The sequence below is a fragment of the Gorilla gorilla genome, chromosome 7, assembly GCF_029281585.2.
Source record: "Gorilla gorilla gorilla isolate KB3781 chromosome 7, NHGRI_mGorGor1-v2.1_pri, whole genome shotgun sequence".
In the NCBI taxonomy this organism is placed as follows: domain Eukaryota; kingdom Metazoa; phylum Chordata; class Mammalia; order Primates; family Hominidae; genus Gorilla; species Gorilla gorilla.
Window position 1 is genome coordinate 17,745,578 of NC_073231.2, and position 10,138 is coordinate 17,755,715.

Genomic DNA, 10,138 nt, shown 5'->3' on the forward strand with positions numbered 1-10,138 from the left:
AATTAAATAAGTTTTAAACTAAGTTTCAGTTGGATTTGTTCTTTTGAGATGAAAATGATAAGAGTGATGTAGAGAGTGTTAACATGCTAAATATATTAATCTCAATGGTATCACATCTTATAGTCAATTGTTGGGTGCCTGTCTTAGCACCAAATTTTGTTCTTTATAGAAAGATGTTAGGAACCTTTAAAAATGGCTTTCCATTTTATTATTATATTGCCTTCTGGAAGGAATTAATAGGTTGGTGAGGTTGGAGACAGTTTAAGGAGGGAAAAGTAGCTTTTCTTGGCAGAGTCCCTTGGTCCTGTGATTCTAAACATCTTGAAGAAACAGCCTTCAGCCTCAAGTGTTTTATTTTAGGTTCTTCCATAGAGGGTCTATGGAACTTTTCCAATCCTGTTTATGAATTTTGAAAATCAGATTCCTTAGAGGCCTTTCTTAAAGGTAACTGATGATTTCATGGAAAAGATAGTTCTTTAACTCTTTAAGAAATTAGCAGAGTAACAATACTAGTTTTTTAAAGAGTGCTTGTGCTTTGAATGAGAGCATGTGAGCTTAGAAAGGAGGCAGAAAGGAGAATGGATATGCTTATTGAGATAAATTTGGGAGTCTTTCAAATGAAAGTTCTGTACTTTATAAATTTTCCTAGGAACCTTCAGCCTCCATCTAAAACCCTGGCATATGGGCCTAAAAATGATCACACATAAGACTTCACACAAATCTGGGTTGAGCTAAGAAGTTGAAGCTCAAGAAATTCTTCTTAGCAAAAACACTTGTCATAGTCAATGTCTTAATAATGTAAATTTTGATAGAGGTAATTATTTTACAATCATACAATTGTTCTATATTATTAAATGCCTGTGGAGTGTGGATCAGAATGCTTTCAGAACTCTGGAAGTTCTTGTGATGTAGATACACTCTTTTGTTTTTTCAATGTTCGTTTGTTTGAAGGAGAGATTGGCACTCTGACGTCATCCTGTTCCTCATTTAACATAATGCAGCAAGGACAAGAAAATTCATATTTTTCATCTCAGTACGTCCACTTGGACTTTTACTGGCCGTATATTTAATGCTATTACATTTGCACTTTAGGAGCCAAAATTCTTATCAAATTTATTGATATAATTCTAATATTCAGAATCAGAATGCCCACACTTAATTTGTAAAATCAATGAAAGATGGATAGATTTGTCAGCTTATATCTCACATTTTATTGCAACTGACATTGGACAATTTTGAAGCTAGAAGAATGACAGAAGACATGATTAGGCCTTCAGAAGATGTGATCCGTATTGCTTCTCCCATTTCTTACGACAGTTTGCCATCTAATCTTTGTTCAGACTGCTACTTTGGCCACTTGAGTTAGTTCTAATAGCATGTTAAAACGCATATTAAAAAAATAGCCTGAAATACCATCTCGTTTCCTGAGCTATGTTTGTCAGCATAATAGTAACTCTGGGTATTTTACCCTTTTGAGTTAAATTAAAGCTAGCAAGTCTTATTTTGTATAATTACAATAAGATAAAGATCATAGTGTGTTTTACATTGTAGTGTGTGTGTATATATCATGGAGGATAAATGCTTAAATGGAATTATGGGATGCACACACATGGGAGGCACTGACCATAACAACAGATGACATTGTGATATAGAAAATGTGTGTATATTTAATGAAGATGTTTTAATTTAAAGTCAATATCTCACTATCTTGCAAATCCCTACTCAAAATACATTTCATAACTGCACAGAAGGACTGAGTAACAAACAAACAAACTTATAGAAACATGCTGATCTATTTTTAATTTGAATTGCTACATGTAAGATTTGCAATTGTATTATATATAGAATAAGGGATCTATGCAACAACTAAATTTAGTCACCGCTTTATGGAATGCAGATGTGAATAAATTATTGGGATTGAAGACGTTTACACAGAAAATAAAATCGGTATCAAGAGTCTGATTACTAATTTTGTTCCGCCACTGGTAGTGGTCTGTCCTGTTTCTAAGTAAACGCCACTAGGCTTCAGTTTTCTCATCCAGCAGAGAAGTTTATTTTCTAGAGATTTTGAATTAATAGTACAAATCTTTACAAACAATTAAAATTATTAAAATGTAAAGTAAAAAAGGTTTTTGAAGAGTATAAAAATAAAATGAGATATAAATAAAATTTCATCATCTCTTTCTTAATTTGTCTCTTTTTTGTAAATATGTAAGAGTAGCATCTAGTGCTTGCTGCTAGTCAGAGGCTTCTCTAGGGTTGCCCTGTGCTGAGCAGGCTGGGACAGGGAGGAAACACAACAAGGGTGTCTCTACCTGTCTCTGTGGGGACCACTTAGACAAAAGCTGAGGCTTTGTCAGTTTCATTGTTTACACAGCCAACAAACATTTGCTTTGAGAAAAGAGTTTCTTGGTTAAATAGGATATGGGAGTGACTGATAAATGATTCCTTATGTCCCTTTTAGAATAAGCTACTATTTTAGTAATCTATTACTCTTATGATTTTGAAAACATGGTAAAATTACCTCAAAAGAGTTACCATCCTTTGAAAGTTTTATTTCAATCAATAAGCTGATTAACACGTTTACATTTGCATGCACTATTTTTTCTTACATAACTCAATATAATACTTACTATTATTGCATTACTACTTTCGTAACTTTGCTTTAATAATTAGTATTTAATTAATCAATTTATGCATTGGCCTTAGAATGTGACAAAGCAACTCCAAGTCAACTCCCTAGTACATATTGTTACACCAACTCTGCCTCGTTCCATGAATGAACTAAAATTCTGAAAAATAATTTAAAACTTTTTTTTGGCTGTTGAGGCATGTTAAAATGTCAAAACTAATATTTTCATTATTCTAAATAAAAAATGAAATTGTATATGTAATATACAATTTAAAATAACCTATAGTTATACTCTAAGAAAAATAATGGCATTAATTGTTTCTGTAACTTAAACATTTAACTAAGGTACCAAACAAGAAGGCAAAAGGAAGTAGCAGAAGTAAATTAATAAGATAAAATCTGAAAATTATGAATTATAAAACAAACTAGCATTCTGACTGAAAAAAAGTCTGCTTATATGGGAAGACACAGAATAAAAATATACCCCTGGCATGTGTGAATAAGACAAAGGGAAGAAAAAAACATGATTTTGGAGTTTATAAAGCGAGTATATTCACAATTATAGAAGATACTAAGGAATTATAAAGATCATTATGCCAGCCTCATGTCAATAATGTACATTCGGATAAAATGCATGTGCCATAGAACAATAATAAATTATTAAAAATTATTTTAATAAAGAAAGAAAACCTGTACAAATCAATATCTATGGGACATTTTTAATGAATGATTTGTCATTAAAATGGATGTTAGGATGAAGTGATTCTTTCTAACATTTTTGTGTTAGTTAAAATATTCCAGATGAATAAAAAGACAGAGTGCCCTAATTTCTTTTGTAAGTTTATTACCAAATCCCAGTGAAGAAGGCAGGAACAAAGAACAAACCAAGAACCTAAATGTCTAGAAATAAACTACGGAAGTTGAAGAAGTCATTTATGAAGAAAATTGTAAAACAATGAGAGATATTAACAAAGGTCTAAATAAATGGCCACATATACCTTGCATATGGGTTGGAAGACTCAATATTGTAATGATGTCAACTCTATCCAAACGTATATATAAATCTCTCATTGGTGTGGAATGGAAAAGTTGATTCTCAATAGGGAAATGCAAAGGTCCTTTAGTAGCCAAGGCAATTCTTAAGAAAGAAAAAATATAAAAATTTTTATATGATAACTAACTAAAATGTATAGTTGAGAAGGGGAAAAAAATCTCAAACTTACTATATATGTATCAGTCTGTATGAGGTATGGACCTATTGAACAGTATCATTCAGGTTTAGCATCTTCACCACCTTCACCATTATCAAATGAGCCTTGCCTGAAATCAGAAGCACTACTTTCTTTCATTAGTTGGAGAAGTTGACATGAATGGAGGTATCTCAAGAACCCTAAACTGTGTCATTAGAAAGCAATAGGAAACATGGTTCCCTTCTTTTAGGAGTTGTACCAAAAATTCTGAGTATAAGTGGCCCCAAAGTATGTAATTCTCAATTATTTCTTTGTGAATCTTGATTTAAGCTAGTGCACTATGAAGAGACATACCTGTTTCTCAGATAGTCTTTTATTTAACTTATAAATTATCCCAAGGCATGGACTATATAGAATTCAATGATCAAAACTTTAAGTAAGAAGAAACCAGTTAATGAATTTCTGGGGGAAATAAGGACCTGAAGTAATTAAAACTTCTCAGTAAGGCTGTTATTTTAGTTATTTTCATTAAAAGAAATGTATGGTTATTCGTGTTATTTGGACCCCAGAAAATTAGCTACAACCGAAGAGTGTCCAAGGAAACTTTAAAATAATGCAATGTCAAAGACATTTTGCATTTTCTGTCAGTTACTAGCACGATTCTCCAGCAGTCATCTTCACCCAAATCACAATGTGGTACAGATGCAGTTGAAAAAAGAAAAAGTGGCAATGTAAAAATAGATCATTGCACTCCTGTACATGACTATTTTCTTTCTAATGAAAAGATTTTATTTTACTTTGACACCTTTCAAAATCTTAGTATTTGAAGAATTAGTTTTTATTTAAAGTAAATCTTTTTTTTTAGCATTAAGCAATGGGATGTTCATGAACCTTATGTACAGTGAAATTCCTTCTCATTAGTTTTATTTTCAGAAATATACAAGTATAGATTTATAAGCATAACTGATCAGGGCATTTATTTGTATATATTTGCCTGTTGGTAATGTACAGTCATTTACTACTTCAAATGGGATATACTTATTTTATATGTAATATTCATTTTACCAAATCATGAGTATTTTCCCAATTTAATTTATATTTTATTATTTGTTTATTCAGTACTTCTTAACACATGCATATTCATTTATTTTGAGTCTCATAAACTTTTTAAAAATGGGTATCTACTTTGATCCAATCTCGTAAAGTCATATAAAGCACTCCTAAAGACACACCTTCGTCCCCATTAATATTATTTTAGGTGTGCAGTGTCAAGCAGTTCCAACATAATACTCAGTCTGCGGTATCAAGCAGTTCTAATACAATAATGCTCAGTCAGCTCACCAGTAAGTTAGCTTTTCTCTAGGTCTTGTCTGTGATATTTTAGTTTCCATAATCAGATTTCTGACGAGCTCTTGAGCTCAAATTCCAGTCTTCCAGTAAACACATGCTATCTTATACTTCAGTGTACAGGGCCCTGTCTGAGAAAATTGTGATTTAAAGTAGTCTACCCATTTGGTCCCATAAATAATAGAACTTCTAAAGAAATGCCAGTATTTCAGCATGCAAGCCATGGTTCCCGGATTGTTAGAGATGGGTCGAAAAGGATTTTTCAGACCATGTGCTTTATTTTTGATTTCTGGAAACATCATTGCTATCATCACATTACTATTCATTGGAAAGCACTTGTTAGAGTAATTAGACTTACAATATGAAGCTGGGATATGAGATGGTAACTTGGCTAACTTGTCAAAGAGTCCAGTAAAGAGCCAGGATAATAGACAAAAAAACAAAACAAAACAACAACGACAACAAAAAAGGAAAACAGAAGAAAGGGGTGGGGGAACAACTGGAGTGTGCCTTTTCTAAAAAACCTGATACAATTAATTTTTACTATATGTGATTTCAAATTCTAGAAAATGCAGTCATATATAACAACAACAACAGCAAAACACCCTTCTTTGCTGATTTTGCTGGCTATATAACCCAGATGCAATATTTATATTTCATTTTGGGTCATTTTTCCGTAAGTTGTTTTAATGTGTCCACTATTTTTCAGAATTAATTCTACGCTTTCACATTTCCAATTAAAATATATGGCATTGAGCTCCAATGGCTACCGACGTCATAAAAAGGAAAACAACTACATATTAAGTGCCTCCTGATGGATGAACACAAGGCCAGCCATAAAGTACCCAGCCAAACATAAATCATGAATCTGAGCAATTCTCTAGCCTCAAATAGCAGTTTACAAAAACAGGGAAATCAGAGGAACATGTTAAACAATACCATGGTATTGCAATCAGCAAAATCCAGAAAGAAAAAGTGTATAAGACAAAAATTTAGGTTATTTTCAATGATGTGTGAAGGAAAAGAGATAGAAGAAGAACTTTTAGACTAAAAGAATCTCAAAGAATCAATCAACTGCCATGTGTAGGCCTTATTTGGATGCTGATTTAAATAAATACCAAAAAAGACACATAGGAAACTATAAGATGGTTATCCACTTAGTATTTTTATGACATTAATGTTATTTATTTTTTAAACCTTGATCATTGCATCCCAGTAATTTAAAGAAGAGAGCTTACCTTTTAAAGATGTGTACAATATCGATTTGTAAATACTAAAATATTTACAAATAAAATGACATGATGTCTAGGGTTTACATCAAAATACATGGAAATTAGGACAAGTTGAAGTGGCTGTATATGAAACAAGAATGACTCTATGTGTTAATTGTCAAAACAGTCCTGAGTACCTAGAAGTTCACTATACTGCTCTGTACATTTTTTGTATATGCTCAGAATTTTTATGTATCTTAAAAAGTTATGACAAGATAATTTTTTCCCAAGTTGCTAAAACAAAACAAAATAAAACAACATAATTTTTTTCAAAATCATATTTCCCAGAGTTTTGGCTTTTTGTATTTTCCAATACTGTGAAGATTTTAAGGAAAAGACTTTTTATTCCCTGTTATTTAAAAAGAATTTATTGAGATAAAAGGGTCTTCAGATGATACATTTCTATTTGTCATCGGACAGTTTTCAACATGTAGTGATAAAATAATTAAATTTTTAAGGGACAGGTCTTTCTGCTGGGTTGAAAACTTATTTTAGACGTCAGATAATAAAATTCTTTAGGGATTTTAGGTGGCAATAACTTAGATAACCCAACTATTGATATGACAAAAATAATCAAGATATAAATAAATTGTTCACAAACATGCTGTTTTGTTTAATAAAATTTAGAATGTTATCTTTTTCTGAAAATAAAAAAACTCTCAAGTCACACGGAATAATAATGCTGGGTTTTACTGTCATCCATTTCTGTGTAGTGTTTCTAACATTATGATGTTAGACATCATTAACTATGATTAATATCAGTTCATTCTGAGTGTATTCTAACATAATATTCATTATGTTAACATCATCATTCATTATGAGTCTTGGTAATATTAAAATGGTAATTCTTACACACAATTCACTGATATAGACAGAGTTTGATTAATGGGAGTCACTAATTTTTTACTTTAATATTTTATTTAGAATTTACTAGCTGATATGGAAACAGAAGTCCTTGAATCAACAGAAATGTAATAATATTGAAATTAGGGTATTGTAAGATTAATTTTGTGACAATATTACCTCCCTTGCAAACTCTGATAACATATTCAATATAACAAAAGAGGTGCATGTTAAATTTTAATTACTTTTACTAAAATGTCTTCGCTCTCTACATCATATTGGCAATTTAAATCTCCCCAGTATAAACGTTCAAGACCCTTGCCCTGTTAGGAACCAACTAACTGAGTAAACGCAAGTGATTTTAAATTAAAGATGACTGTGCAATTACTTTAGGGAAGAAAAAATTAGCTTATCCATTAGTGTTATAGGTTGCTGTAAGGAAAGCCATGGTATCTGTTCATTCAATTAACTCCCAACCTCAAAGGCAACCGATCATTTCGTTTGTAACCTTGTTGATTAAGCGGCTCTGAATTTTTAAAAAGCTATGCCTTTTGAGAATATAACCTTGGTAATATGTTTCTCTTGGACTGCGTGAGTCTGTGTGGTACATTAGCTAACTGTCAGAAAAGGTAAATGATGTACTTAATAGGTTTTGATCAAACTCTATGAAAAAGTTTATAAGAAAAATATAAAAATATTTTTTTCTAATCAACATAACTGTAAACATACATAAAATTATTCCAAAGTGCAATGATAATCTTGTAATATGCTGAAATTATTCAATAAAATAATAGAGGTAGAAACAAAAGTAAAACTGAAAACCCCAACACATTATCATCTGCTTTAAATTTAACAAATATTTTCACTTTGAACTATGTAGCAGAAATCATCTCTCCAAAAAATTATGTGACAGAGCATTACAATGATCAATTATAGTTAATATGTCATATTTCCATGAGAAAGCATTACACATTTTTGGATGAATATAGTTTCAATCAATGTCAGACAGTGACACTGAGCATCTCAACTTCTTTTATGTGTATTTAGTCACAGACATTTTTCTTTCCTTCTATAACTTCATTTCATGAATGAAATAGTGTGACAATATTTTTAGAAGGACTTTAACATGCAAACTACTAACATAATAATGCACATAGTATATTGTTATATATGATACAAAGTATAAAGGAGAAGGAAAAGAGTTTTACCTGGTTAATCACATGTGTTGTTCTAAAGCAGAGTAGAGCAGATGAACTCACTGCCAATGTCTTGTCTGATAATCATGAGTGAGCTCAGCAGCAATTTCAAGGGGTGGGACTTGTCCTCAGTAATGAATTCCCAAGGGACTATTTCCAATCAGAGAATGCAATTCCAGACAATGAAACCATTCTCCATTTGTTGACCCTAGTTTTGTGTTTACAATCAGCTGTGGGTGTATTCATGCCTCAGGGAAGGAATTGCCATATATTTCACTGAGGTTTATGGTATGAAGAATATTTTGAAACAAGGATTACATGAAAACAAGATTGATCTTTAATTGCCTTGAAGTTTTTCCACAATGTATTTTTGTCTTTTAATTTTTTCCCCGATTGGGATGAAAATTGGAAAAAGCCTTAACTCTAAGCAGTTCAGTCCCCTACCTCATGAAACAGGAAAGTCCTCTGAAGGAAGATGGATAATGGAGCCTCTGCCTTGGAAATCTGGATGATGGGAGTGCAGCTCACTATTTCGGGAGCCACTTTATTGAACGCGGGACAGACGGTGTTACCTATTAGACATCTCTTTATCTTATGGTTATCCCTGCATTGTATTTTCCCCCAAATTGTATACAAACTCGTATATCTCATCTCTGTATTACAAATCAGATAGTATTGTTTGATTATCTGTCTAAAACATACATTTTCCAGAAGGATATTTTTCCTGTAAACACTTCTCCTTACTTGTTTGGACACATTCCTCACTCAATTCTGTGCATCTGTGTTAAGTGTATAACTGGCATACAACAACTTTGCACCACTATGAACACCGCTGCCTGAGTGTAACAAATCTGCAGCTCATCCTCCTAATCAACCTCCCGTCCTTTTCACCACTGCCCTGTAGTCCCTACTGCATAAGGCAGCCTGGCTGATTCTATGAAAACACGAGTTAGCTCATGTCATTCTTCCAGTCTTCCCGTAAGCTCCATCCTAAGAGTGATCTCAAAAATCCCCTAATAACCTAATGCAGAATTATAATTCCCTACCATAGCTGGCCCCTCACCACAGCTCTGTAACTTTAATTAACACTTACTTTTCCTCCCTCCTCTTACCTCCACACTCCCTGTACTCCAGGTACATGGGACCTCCTGCCATTCTTCAAGGGTGTCCAGTGCACTCCTCCCTCAGAAACTGGGACCTACTGATTACTCTCCTGAAAAACACTTTTGCGAGTAAGTTTCTCTGTGTTTAGATCTCCATTCAAATGTCAGTTCAACTGTGAGATCTTCACTGACTACCTGTAGAAATAACACACGTCCTCTTTACCACACTCTCCTTACTTTGCTTTATGTTGTTACAACATTTATTTATCTAAGTGTTTATTTGCTTACTATTTATCTCACCATTAGTATGGAAACTCCATGAGAAAGGATACTTTATTTGCTGATTTACCTTAACACCCAGGACAGGGCTTTGTGATGAATAGGTATTCAATAAATATTTTTTAAATTAATGACTAATTAAGCTTAAGCTTTACTTTTCTTCCCCATTTTATAGACTATTCTAACCAACAGAATCTAATGAAATAGAAGTAACAGTCCGTCTAAGGGAAAGAAGTATCAGTCCAATATAATGGAAAAGAAGTACCATTCCAATCTA

The 10,138-nt window shown here is 32.5% G+C and overlaps 1 protein-coding gene across 1 annotated transcript in view; it reads right to left on the minus strand.

Moving 5' to 3' along the window:
• The window catches only part of DLC1 (DLC1 Rho GTPase activating protein), a 530,403-nt gene extending 521,828 nt beyond the window's left edge, over positions 1 to 8,575 (minus strand). Inside the window, exon 1 of the mRNA XM_055349272.2 lies at positions 8,492 to 8,575. The gene's annotated coding sequence lies outside the window, so the exon portion shown is untranslated. The remainder of the gene's footprint in view (positions 1 to 8,491) is intronic.
• Between the last annotated feature and the right edge of the window lie 1,563 nt (positions 8,576 to 10,138).